The following is a 13878-nucleotide window of genomic DNA, read 5'->3' on the forward strand; positions in this document are numbered from 1 at the left end:
AGAGACGATATCTATCAAAATATAAATAAATTTTATATATAATTTCTTGACTTGGTTTCGAGATGGTTGGTACTGTCTAATATAGCACTACTCTTATTGGCTTTGCCTTAGTGGCTTCGTCTAGCCAGCCGTGAACCTTAGCCCGATAAATGAGCTGAAAAGGACATCTTCTTTCACGGTTAGAACTGCTAGACACATGGGCTCAATGAGAGTATGTATTATATTAAGACAGACCCCTTGCTTGAGTAAAAGGTTTAACCTTCCATACAGTCATCAAAATATATAAAAAATTTAAGTATATTTCGATTCTTATAGCCTTACTGATTGTGCGGATTACCGCCAGTCTTTAAACATAAGGATACTGAATTAGCTAGATTAAGAACTCTCAATCGTGTTAAAATAGAGATCTTTAACTGGTGAAAACCTCGGTGGACATATAATAGTCAGCAGAGGTGTGAAACAATTCCAGTTCCCGATCAATCGGTGATTTCTGTTTTTGAGAAATTTACATTTATTATTATTATTATTATTATTATTATTATTATTATTATTATTATTATTATTATTATTATTATTATTATTATTATTATTATTATTATTATTACTATTGTTATTGCTATTGTTATTGTTGTTGTTATTGTTGTTGTTATTATTATTATTATTATTGTTGTTGTTATTATTATTATTGTTATTATTATTATTATTATTATTATTATTATTATTATTATTATTATTATTATTATTGTTATTATTGTTATTATTATTATTATTATTATTATTATTATTGTTATTATTATTGTTGTTATTATTGTTATTATTATTATTATTATTGTTATTGTTATTATTATTGTTATTGTTATTGTTATTATTATTATTATTATTATTATTATTATTATTATTATTATTATTATTATTATTATTATTATTATTATTATTATTATTATTTTATTTATTTTAAATAAACACCCTTTTAAAAAAGAAAAATTTTCACAAACCACTATTATTTAGTGGTTATTAGCTAGTTGTAGCTATCATTTACTATATTACTTCCTATAGCTATGTTTTCAGTTTTTTAGAGTGTATTCGATGTATTTAAGCTATTGTATTCATGAATACAGTAGTAAAATTCGGCGTGAAACAGAGGATTCCATCTAGACAATTATTGTATTTGACTGTATTCACGATATGTATTTGTGAATACAGTAACGTAAATAGCACAAATCGTGGTCTATTCAGCTGTTTTTAAACGGAAAGTGAATCAATTAACACAATAGACTCCTAATATAACACAAATAACTCAATTACATCACCCATAATCTGTTGATATCGTTCGTGGGTGTTTCTGTTTTTAACCAATAAAATTTGAGATTCATCTATAGTGCAAAAACATATGAATACATCCTGCAGATATATTTGAATACATATATACATCTGAATACATAAATTATATTAATTAAAAAAATATATGAATACATTCATGGAATACATTTGCTCATATTGCTTACAAGTCCAAAATCATCGTATGAACTTACCAGAATCGTCAAAAATACCGATCTGAGGTCCTTTACCAACAATGTTGACCGTGATCAACTCCAATAATTTTCAAATTCAAAAATCAAACTTTTTTTGAAAAATCTTATTTAAACTTTCTAGAAAATAAAACGGATCGTGCATGCAAGTCATAAATCATCGAATAAAGATATATAAAGTCTCAAATCATAAAATGAGAGGCTAGAACTCAAAATGACCCATCGGGTCATTGCATGCTCATAAGTGCGACCCTCGCAAACCCTAGGCATGCAAATTCGAAGCCATCCCTAGCTGCTCAGTCGCAAATGTGACACAACACCTTCGCAAATGTGAAGGTCCTCCAGAAGCAAAATGTCAAAAATGCCACACAAATCCTCGCAAATGCGAGGTCCCCAACAAGACCAGATCGCAAATGCGATCACAACTCACAAATGCGATACTCACAATTGCGTCTTCGAAATTATCCCGAAACACACCCGAGCCTCCGAGGATCCCGTCCAATCATACCAACTGTCGCGCCCCATTTTCTCACGAAAGTGGGTTTCGACATGTGACAACTCTTTTAAATGGGTATTAAAAGAGAAGAGTCGCCTCCTAACGATTTTTAAGGTGCATTAGGATACCTATTTATAAATAACTCTTCAACTAGTCAACGCCACAAAAGATCGGGTAAGGGCTCAAATTACCTCAAAGAGAAGGTGTTAGGCACTCTTCGAGATCCACAACTGTGGTTCCCGGCCGAATTCTAGACTATGTGGGATTATTGAATTAAATTAGATTGTAGGTTGTTGAGTTGTGAATTAATCCTACGTGGCCAAGTATATACATTAGTTAAAAGCAATTAATTAAAACTAGTCATGGAAAAAATGTAAGAATTGTAAATCGTTGAAAGCCTACTTAATTACATAAAAGGGGGAACCTAAATTTTTAAGCCTGATGGATCAACTCCCGTGCAAAGTCTGCTAAGACTTTTATAACCAAAAGTGCAATAGCTATTCAGGCAATTTGTATATCATGTCTGCTACCCTCATTACTATCTTTAAGTTGTTAACTTAAGAGCGTAATTAATTCTAAAATGCATCTTAATAAATAAAAAATAAAAGACCTACCCGTCCCTTCCTATAGTCCAAGATGCTTTGGACACTATATTCTAAAGGGATGGTTCTAGACTTAAGAAAAATCTCAGGTTTCTATTTCTGCTCTTATTAGCGTCACATAAAAGAGAGCACATTGGGACTTAAAGTAAGTAACACATAAGGCAAGTAACTGCTCATGTTGGCCTCCGAATTAATTAAGCAATTAGTTACTAAGGGTTCCCTAAAAAAAAGATGGTTCCGTAATTTAATACTCAAGTATTAAAGAAAAGTAATCTATATATATATATATATAAAGTTGGGAATAGAAAAAGTGATGTGTCACTCTCTTTGGCCAAGAAACCTATTTATCCTTTTTCTCCTTTTTTTGCCTTTTGTTCCCTTATTTTTCCTTCTGAATTCATTTTAAGAATTCCAAAAGTCAGTTTTTGAAACTTCCGATACCTCTTTACATGCCGAATTAATGAATTGTTTAAATAGGTATCAATATTACGTTACACTTTAAAATACCTTTTTGTAATCCCCGGCCCGAGGGGGTTTTGCTAGTCATTTCCTAATAGATTTGGTCAAAAATGCTTAATGCAAGTGTTTCCATCTTCCATAAGGTATGAGGCGAAAGACATGGTTTTGCGCCGGAAGTGAGAAACTCTAATCACCTACTCCCAATGCCTCAACAGTCAACACCGTCGCATTTATGGGTACTGCTTAGAAAGTTTTGGCAAGTCAAGCTTATGGAACTATAGATCTTAATTAAGACGGGTTTCAAGCGTGAAAATGAGGTTACCAACCACAATCCAACGTGTATTTGATAATATCTTTAAATTAAAGGTTATTGATTATTCTGCTTTTCGCTACTTTATTTGGGTGTGATACTCTTATCTGTATTGTGATCTCCACAAAATAACAAAATATTTACTTGCTTTTGCAAAATTTTGTAGAATTGACTTTTTGTGAATCTTGCGATGAAAAATTAGTTCTTCTTGGTATATGGCGGATAGAAAATACTACGCGCGGTTCAACAAGGTTGAGGAAAGACTTTATGAATCTGTGCATTTCAGATGGTGCTCAAAAAGTTGTGGAGTTGAAGTGATGATAGTAATTTTTTCTAAGTAACTTTTTTTTTTCTTGAAGTACCATCATTAGATAATTATAAAAAAATATGTCTTATATTATGAATGTGAAATTAAAAATCCTGTAACTTACGCTTCCACTGGAGTGCACGTACAAAAATTTTAGATCATCTTATGAAGGTTTAATCATCTTTCAAAATGGACTATGATCTTTGTAACATAACTACAACTTAAGAGGTGGCTGAAGAGAGTATTTTCTTGGCTTCCAACTTTTGACGTTATATAATTCTTTCCCTTTGATAGAGATATTGACTTACTTGTATGTACTGCATATTATAAAATGATACTAAGGATTTACTCCCTTTGACCCAAAATACTTATTACGTTTCGTTTTTTTAAAGTCAATTTAATTAATCTTTGAAGTTAAATTAGAGTAGATTAATTAAATATTTTAAAATTAAGATTTATATATTTAAAACTTAATGAAAAGTACTATAATTTACAATTCTTCTCATATTAATATGGTAAATATTGATCATAATTCATATAGTTTGACTCTCGAAAATTATAACGTGAAAATATTTGGCGCATTGACATGCAGACCAAAACCAACCAAACAAGTATCTCTGTCCATGTTATATTATCTGGTTGAACACATTGTTTAAGATGTCAATTTAACTTTTCTATGATATTTTTGGCGGAGATACTAAAACAAATGCTGAAAAGCAGTTTGATAGAAATGATCATACATTTGGCTGTCATACAAAACTTAGAGGCTCGTTTGAAATGGAAAAAGAGAGTACAAATGAAGGTTGATCCACATTTGATGGGGATTTGAATTGGTGACATATTTAGCTAGGCCACATTGTTGTGCTTAAAAATTTTTAACATAAATTTGACTGCACAATGAAATATATATTTCTCTCGTAACGAATATTTTTTATTTACTAATATATTAGTGACGTATCCAATAAATGGATGACAAGCATTTAACTGCTTGAAGTGTGTCAAACACGCTTGATGAGTGTAACATGCAAATCCATCTATCTTTTCTTACAAGTTAGAAAAGGAGAAAGTACAAGGAGATTGATAAATTTTTTTTTTTAGGAAAATGAGCAGAGAAGTAAGAAAAGAAAAAATGAAAGAAGAAAAGGGAGAAAGTAAAAGAAAGGGGAAGGGAGAGAAAAAGAAAAGTGGAGGCAAAAATTAGAGAAGAGTGATGGGTAATGGAAGACGAAAAGGAAGGAAAAAGTAAATAAAGAAGACTATTAGTATAAGAAAAGAAAAAGTAAAAGTAAAATAAAAGGATATATAAAAGGTACATAGAGATGTTATAAAATTTCTCATCCACATATACAGAGATCAATTTCCTTTATATTCTAGAAGACTAACAACCATTAAGTGATGAAACATTAGAGCAAAATATCAAATTAAAGTATTAATAATAAAATAAATTAAAATGCGAAATATAATCTATTTAAATTTGAAGTTTAGTTTTTTAGATCTTTGAAAACTAGAAAAAAAAATTAGGCATTTCTCTACCGCGCAAAGCGCGGATAGTTTCACTAGTATAAAATAAAAGGGGTAAGTTGAGTAAGGGTCCAATGCGCCGGAAGTGATTTGAAACGTAAAATTGAAAGCAAGCTCGAATGTTGATTTGAAATAAGCACAAGTTCCATTTATGATTCCCCAAAATGAAGACTAACTTATATACCCATGTAATAAATGTCTATGAGATTATCTTTCTGGTGAAGGCTAAAGCTGAAATAACTAGGAATAATCAAGAGGGTGGACCAAAATATTATGCAAAATATTCTTAGATTTTAAAATAAAATCAAATAAACCCAAATGCTTATAACCATGGGTATGGAAATTCTGTACGCTATGAATGATTACGAGCTCAAGTTATTATATAAAAATTGCTAAGACATAGTAGCAAGTACATATAAAAGAAAACTTATTTAAAAATCATTTTATAAAGTAATGTCACAGAATAAATTTGTGCTATTGGATCCAAATGAGAAATTCTGAGACAAATAAGAGCAAATAAGTAAACAATTAGCACATAATAGTCCCATCCCAGCAAACCCATTAACTATTACAATGTCATTATAAAGTATAACTACAATCAAACTGACTATAAAAGTTTCGGCACAAATGAGCTTCAAACAAATCCTCTCTGAACTTTTCCTTATCCCAGGCAACTTCTCAACTCGTCTAAATATTCATGTCGGTTTCAAGCATTCAAAATATACACCAAACATGCACGGATATGGAGTATTCTTTTTCTTTTTTTAACCACGAAATAGACTTGCACACATTAAAACTAGTACTCCCTAAGAGCATGCTCTATAATGGCGAATTCAGGTCATTTGCAACTTCAAACACATAAGAACACATCGAGACACAGAAAATGAGCAGATCTTCAACACGAGAATTGATTGTTTTTAAAGCAATCGTTAATAGTTTAACTACTTCCGAACATATACTCTCTATAATGTTAGATTCACTAACACTCCAGACAGAACATGGATATGGCATGGACTTTTAGCAGTTATCAAATTTATAACACTACTAGAAATTCGGCAAAAACCGACCAAGGTCGACCGACCAACTTTGGTCGGTAAAAAAACCGACCAAAAAACCGACCAAAGTTGGTCGGTTTTTCAAAATATTTTTTTTTTTTTTTTTACGAAACCGACCAACTTTGGTCGGTTTTCTTTGCCGCAAAAATGCGAGAAACTATTTTTGAGTCCCGCGAATTTTATGTTTCAAGAAACCGACCAACTTTGGTCGGTTTTTCAATTAATATAAATAAAAATTAATATTAATAAAACTGACCAAAATTGGTCGGTTAATTCGGCGGGTCATTTAAAAAAACCGACCAACTTTGGTCGGTAATTTTACTTTTTAATAAAACCGACCAACTTTGGTCGGTTATTTTCGTGCGAAAATACAATTAAAGAGTATAAATCAAATAAAAAATAGTCTTAAAACAAAATGTACCAATGATCTAGTGGTAGAATAGTATCCTGCCACAGTACAGACCCCGGTTCGATTCCCAGATGGTGAATTTTTTTTTTACATAATTAAAATACCGACCAACTTTGGTCAGAAAAAACCGACCAACTTTGGTCGGTTTTTTTTGCAATATTTTTTTTTTGAATTTAATTGACCGACCAAAGTTGGTCGGTAATTTCCGACCAACTTTGGTCGGTATTCCTTTCCGACCACAAAAATACCGTCCACACGTAAATGGTCGCGTTTTGGTCGGTTTTTGGCCATTACCGACCAACGTTGGTCGGTTTTTTTGGTCGATTTTTACCAGATTTCTAGTAGTGAGAATATCGTTTAGGCTAAAAAATCCTTTTCCTGAAGACATGATCTCAAGCAATTAACTAAAGTTCCTTAATTATTCAACCAAACAAAGGATAATAATAACATGAAAGATTAATGGTTTTATATGCATGATATCTAAAGATTAATACTCCTGGACAGTTAAACGTCGGCATCTATATGGCACGTATTCAAACATGTTCAGACGCAGTAGATAGTACACATACAGAGATTAAGAGACATACCTGAGCTTTTAACTTGGTATGTATTTCAAAGGAATGCCGCACGACATTCAGCATAACCAAGTGCGAACAAAACACAAAAGAAAGCAAAGAGAGACAAAATTTAAAGAAGACAACTAGTCTATTCTAACAAACAACTAGCACGTCAAGGGATAGTAATGCGTCGTTTAAGAAACTAACCAGTTGCGCAGAGCAGAATTAATAATAGAAGATAAGAAAACCAGAATTCTGAGCATGGTCAAAAACAAATAACCTGAATATTTTCCAAAATGTGCAACAATATATGCGAACACTCGCACAACAACAATAATAAAAATTGATACCCGGATCTTGAAACTTCAAGATCACACAAATATCAAGAGTTCCGAGCAGTGACTATGTCAAGTGTGTATAAGGAGTTAAACTTTGCCTTGGCTTGAGTCGGCAAAGCAGAGGATCAGTGAAGGCGGTAGTGCATAGAATTAGTCAGTATTTATAGTTATGAATTACACGTAAATTCTGCTACTAGAATGGAAAGAAATTATGTAAAAATAAAGAAAAGATTTTTTTCTTTTTAAGAAAGAGTTGTTGAGAAATTAAACAAATAAAAGCAATCTGCAAATTAGAAAAGGAAAGGAATGTAGATTTTGAATTTCGAGAAAGAAAAAAAAACGAGATTATAGCAATTAGCGAGAAGTTAGGGCTAGGTATATATTCTGATTATCAATTCAAATTTGAACCAATATAGAGCCATTGAAAAGGTAACAAATCAAAGCTTTTACCTTATAATCTGTCCAAGTTCATCCAAGAAGAATCACCACAAACCCCCATGATTTTGGCTATCGATGCTCCGAATGGAAAGCAATAAAGGAGCATGTTTGAGTGACAACAGTTTTAATCAAAAAATAGTGACAATATCAACTAGGAAATGAGAAAAATTAGCAACATTACGAATTTGATTAAGGAAAGAAGTAAGAAGGAAAAGATGTAAGAATAATGAAGGGAAGAAGTAAAGAAAAAATATAAGGAAACATGTCAAAGAATTAGAGAAAGAGACAAAAATGGAGGCAATGGCTAATTTGCCATCGACGAGTTTGACGCAGTCTTCAGGGGAAGGGATTTGGGATTGGCTTTTGTTTTGGGGGTTAGGTGGGTTGGCAGATAGATAAAAGGAAATGGGTTTTGGCCTTAACGAATTTTGAGCCAATTTAAGAATTGAAATTAGAGCTAAAGATTAGAAAGTCTTGGGTTAAAAAAAAAGGAATTTTTACCTCCTATAGCAAAGGTTGATACCTTATTTATTTTAAATAAACACCCTTTTAAAAAAGAAAAATTTTCACAAACCACTATTATTTAGTGGTTATTAGCTAGTTGTAGCTATCATTTACTATATTACTTTCTATAGCTATATTTTCAGTTTTTTTAGAGTGTATTCGATGTATTTAAGCTATTGTATTCATGAATACAGTAGCAAAACTCGGCGTGAAACAGGGGATTCCAGCTAGATAATTATTGTATTCGACTGTATTCACGATATGTATTTGTGAATACAGTAACGTAAATAGCGCAAATCATAGTCTATTCAGCTGTTTTTAAACGGAAAGTGAATCAATTAACACAATAGACTCCTAATATAACTCAAATAACTCAATTACATCACCCATAATCTGTATTTGACGCGAAATATGCTGAATATTTTTCAACAGAGCAATCATCGAGTTTCTAATACTTCCCTTTTCTGTTGATATCGTTCGTGGGTGTTTCTGTTTTCAACCAATAAAATTTGAAATTCATCTATAGTGCAAAAACATATGAATACATATTGCAGATACATTTGAATACATATATACATCTGAATACATAAATTATATTAATTAAAAAAACATATGAATACAGTCATGGAATACATCGAGACAGTGAATACAATGAAATACATGAAATACAACGAGATACATTGGAATACAATGAAAAAAAAGATAATGAATACAATGAAATACATGGAAATACAACGAGATACATTGAAATACACTTAAAAAAAAGGTAACAGAATCTTCAATTTGCTTAGCCCCAAACTCCGTCATCTTTGTTCAAGAACAACCCTAATATCATCTCATCGAAAGGGCCACGATTCTAACTCGAAGCGTCATTGTTCCCGTTTCGATCAAAAACCCAGTCCAAAGAGATCTAGGAAGCACAATAGACCAGTCGAACCTTCCTCTTCTTCTTTGTCTCCTCCGCTACTCAATTTGTAACAAACATCCATAGACCTCATTCTATTACAATTTCTAGGTATCCGGAATTGAGGAAACGGTGATTTTGGCTTGGCGTGAGAAGAAAGAGCGGAGATTCGCCGCTGATGGTGATGGTGGCGGAGACGCTTTCCAGGAGGAAGAACGATCCACAGATGAACTGATGAGAGAGAATTCATGAGTTTTATGGCTTTGAGAGAGAGAGGGTGGAGAAAAATCTGAAAGAATGAGGGAGAAAAATAATACAAAGCGTATTTTATGGCTTAAGGGTAGGAGGTGACCATAAATAGATATTTGGCTATAAAAATCAAAAGGTAGCTATGGAATATAACTTTTTAAAGGAATTTTTACCTCCTATAGCAAAGGTTGATACCTTATTTATTTTAAATAAACACCCTTTTAAAAAATTATATTTCATAGCTATGTTTAGGTTGAAGCCTTCTTCCTTATTTCCTTAGCTAGTCTTCCATTGTAGTACTTAGGGAGGACCACCTGATTCTTGCAAGGCTGCGAGCTTATTACCTTATTTACCCGACAGAATTTTTGATGTCCTTCCTCGCCTATAATTATCCCTAGTTACTTCTCCACGTTCTTGTGCTTGTAGGGTTGCTTTTGAACTTGATATTTTGATTGTCTTCCCAGCAACATTCTCTTTTATTTCTGTATTACTCATACGGTATCTTTAACTACCCCAACTCCTATCTGAGTATTTCTCAAGGATCACGATGTCATAACTGCGAGGCTGAATTACTATATTGGGTTTTACTATGTTTATCTTGCACGATCTATTGATTTGTCTGTATCCTCTTGTCTAGCCATAACTAGTCCCTTCCTGAATCAACTACTAACTACTCGTTGGCCCATTCTCATATCAATATTACGCGTAATATTTCTTGGGTTATTTCCTTTGTCTTAACTTACGTCCTGCAGTGGCTCCTTATCTATCAATAACATCTCGGGCAGGAACCCTTACTTCCTCTCCTTGACGTCGTGTTTGCACAATGTTCTGGAATCGTAACATATCTATAGGATTTGGATAAGTGCCATCTCATTCCTTTTTTATTTTTCTCGCATTCTTCCTTTACCATTCCATAGTCACTAGAACCACTTAATTATGACTTAATGCCACATCACTCCATATTCCCCCCTTTAGGGGAGTACTAAGAGCTGAAGCCACGAGGATCTACCTATAGATGTTTTACCTCTTCATCTTTGGCATCGTTTCACAACATCAATGACCCTTACTCGCCTTGCGGTAATCCTTCTGTACCAAGGATAACAAATTCCCTTACTCGCAATGGTGACACTTAGTGCAACTGGCACATACAATCCCTTAAGCTTAACTTTGCTCATATTACTTACTTTAGGGAAGCGTCTTCCTGAATCATTCTCTGAATTTCTCATGAATTGTCTTCTATTGTCCATTCTATTATCGCTAGAACGCAAATCTGAAATTCTCATGATGCTGACTATTATCAAGTCACTCAGTCCCTAATTCATGTTCACTTTATCTTGTTCACCAGCCCATACTGATTTCTATTATTTTGGGGTCTAATTTTTCCTTTCGGTAGTTGCGTTGGAGTCACGAACTTAATTTTCGAAGTGAGGATATGACTTTATGGCCTATACTCTTTTGTTGTCTCAAGGCCTGTCACCTCTCATTTTTCCCTTCATTTGACTATAGACTCTGTAATACTATCATTTTTTGCTCTACCGTTGTCATCCATGTATCACATCTTACTCTTAATGCTTCATTAGCTCTCTTCTTATTTCCTGCTAACATTTCTGTCTATCACTTTATCTGAAAACTTCAACAAGATATTCTTTTGCTTTTAGCTCCCTTTTGCTCCATCCACTGGCTCTTCGGGTTGTCTAGCATTATCTCTCTACTAAGGACGGGAGCCATACTAAGATAATATTTATCCCTTCCAGGCTTCTAGTGCCTATCTTTATGGTACTCATATCTAGCTGTACTATTTTAGAGTGCACCATCTGGGTGTCTCACAAGGAGATCTATGTAACGACCCGACTTGTCATTTTGAGTAATTACTCTCTTTCAACTATTTGAAGTCTTGAATAACTTCCTACGAGGTATTACGACTTGTACACAAAATTTGAGTTCATTCTGGATTGATTTTCTATGTTTCGATGTCCATTCTTCAAGAATATGTGGTATCACATTAAGCAAATGAGCTCCAAATTTAGTTTTGATTAAAGTATTAGATCCGTATTGAAATTATGGAGCCATAGCAAAAAGAATCATTGAATTCGGACATCGTATGAGAAAGTTATGCCTATTTTCGTAACTGGAATGATTTTTCCGTCGCCGCGAGCGCCCAGGGTAGCGTGGCGCGCTAGCCCTGGCGCTGGGAATTTTTGGGTACTGGAAACTGCGCCACAGGCAGCGCCCCATGCTACCTGTGACACCCGAAACATCTGAGGGTCTATAAAACGGGTTTTTTGACCATTTTTGACAAAAATAGAGTTGGGGAGCTCGGTTTAGGCGATTTTTGGGCGATTTTCATGGGAAAACATTGGGGTAAGTGTTCCTTATCCTATATTGATTATATTTTATAATTCCATATTCATTTACATCATGAATCCATGAATTTATGGAAGAAAAGTCTGATTTTTGTAAAATCTTCCAAAAATGTAAAATGAAGATTTGAAGGTCAATCCGATGTCGGAATTTGATAATTTTTGTATGGTTGGACTCGTATCGGAACGGGTGTTCAGATTTTGTAACTTTTATCGGGTTCCGAGATGTGGGCCCCATGGGCTATTTTTGAGCTAAATTTCGGATTTTATGGAAAATTAGCATTTTCATATGGAATTGATTTCTATGCCTCGTGTTGATTGTATCAAATTATTTTGACTAAGATTCGAGGCGTTCGGAAGCCGAATCACGAGGAAAAGGTTTATTGGATTAAAGAATTTGCTTGGATTGAGGTAAGTAACTCTTCTAATCTTAGAGTTGAGGGTATGAACCCTAAATATATGTATTTTTTGAATTGTTGGGAGGTGACGCACATGCTAGGTGACGGGCGTGTGGGCGTGCACTATAGAAATTGTGACATAATTGTTTATGTGGAATTTTATAGTTAAATAACCTTGGTATTTTCCATGCGGTGTTATGTGTTAAAGAAATTGAGCTGAAAAGCATATTACAAATCATGTTGAGGCTATGTGCCAGTATTTATTGGAACCCACAGAGGTCATATTGATGTGAATTATTGTGTTAAATTGAAAACTCATACTCAGTCATATTCATTTCATTACATATCATAACTCAGTTTTATGACTCTATTTTGATGCATATAAATATTTTGGGCCGAATGCCCTGTTTTACTAAAATGCCCGAGTGGCTTGATTTGTGAGGATGAGTGTGGATCGGGGCTGCCCGCCTGCAGCATACCTGAGTGAGGCCGAGGGCCTGAATTGTGAGGATGAGTGTGGATCGGGGCTGCCCGCCTGCAGCATACCTGAGTGAGGCCGTGGGCCTGATTGTGAGGATATTAATACCATAGCGCGTGAGTTGTCCGCGTAGCACGTGAGTTGACCGTGCGGGTCCAGGTATTTATACCATAGCGCGTGAGTTGTCCGCGTAGCACGTGAGTTGACCGTGCGGATCCAGGTATTGATATGATGGCACGTGAGTTGTCCGTGCAGATTATAACGCTTGGGATGAAGGATCCCCTCCGGAGTCTGTACACACCCCCAGTGAGCGCAGGTACCTACTGAGTGCGAGTGCCGAGTGACGAGTGACTGGGAGGCATGAGTGATTGTGAGGTTTGCCCGAGTGGCACGAGTGACTGTGAGGTTTGCCCGATGAGCTGTATATGAGTGATGTTCTGCCCGAGGGGCTGTTTATGATTTTTATCATTGAGTTGCATCGCATTGGCATGCACACATGACATACATGCATAGAGATGTATTTCCTCATGCTGTACAACATCACATCATTCTTGAGTTTTCACACATTGTTGACAGATGGGCATAGTGATGCATTTGTTTTACACGGGTTATCCGGAAGGAAAATGAAACATCTTATTTATTATTGACAAGATTTTGGGAGAAATTTATTATTTTCAAACTATTTATATTATTGGAAACTTCGGCAAACGATTTGGGTTTTCACTGAGATATTTAGAAGGAAAAACTACAATTTTTGAAATCATTATTTGGCTGAGTATTTTATCCCTGAGTTATTTATGGTATTATTTGCTTTATGTTGTTATGGATTGTTGTGTACTATTGGTTGTGGACCCGACCTTGGTAGAAGCTCGTTACTACTTTCAACCTACGGCTAGGTTTGTTACTTACTCAGTACATGGGGTCGGTTGTAGTGATACTACACTTCTGCACATTGCGTGCAGAT

This window comes from Nicotiana tabacum, chromosome 19 (assembly GCF_000715075.1).
Source record: "Nicotiana tabacum cultivar K326 chromosome 19, ASM71507v2, whole genome shotgun sequence".
Classification (NCBI taxonomy): Eukaryota; Viridiplantae; Streptophyta; class Magnoliopsida; order Solanales; family Solanaceae; genus Nicotiana; species Nicotiana tabacum.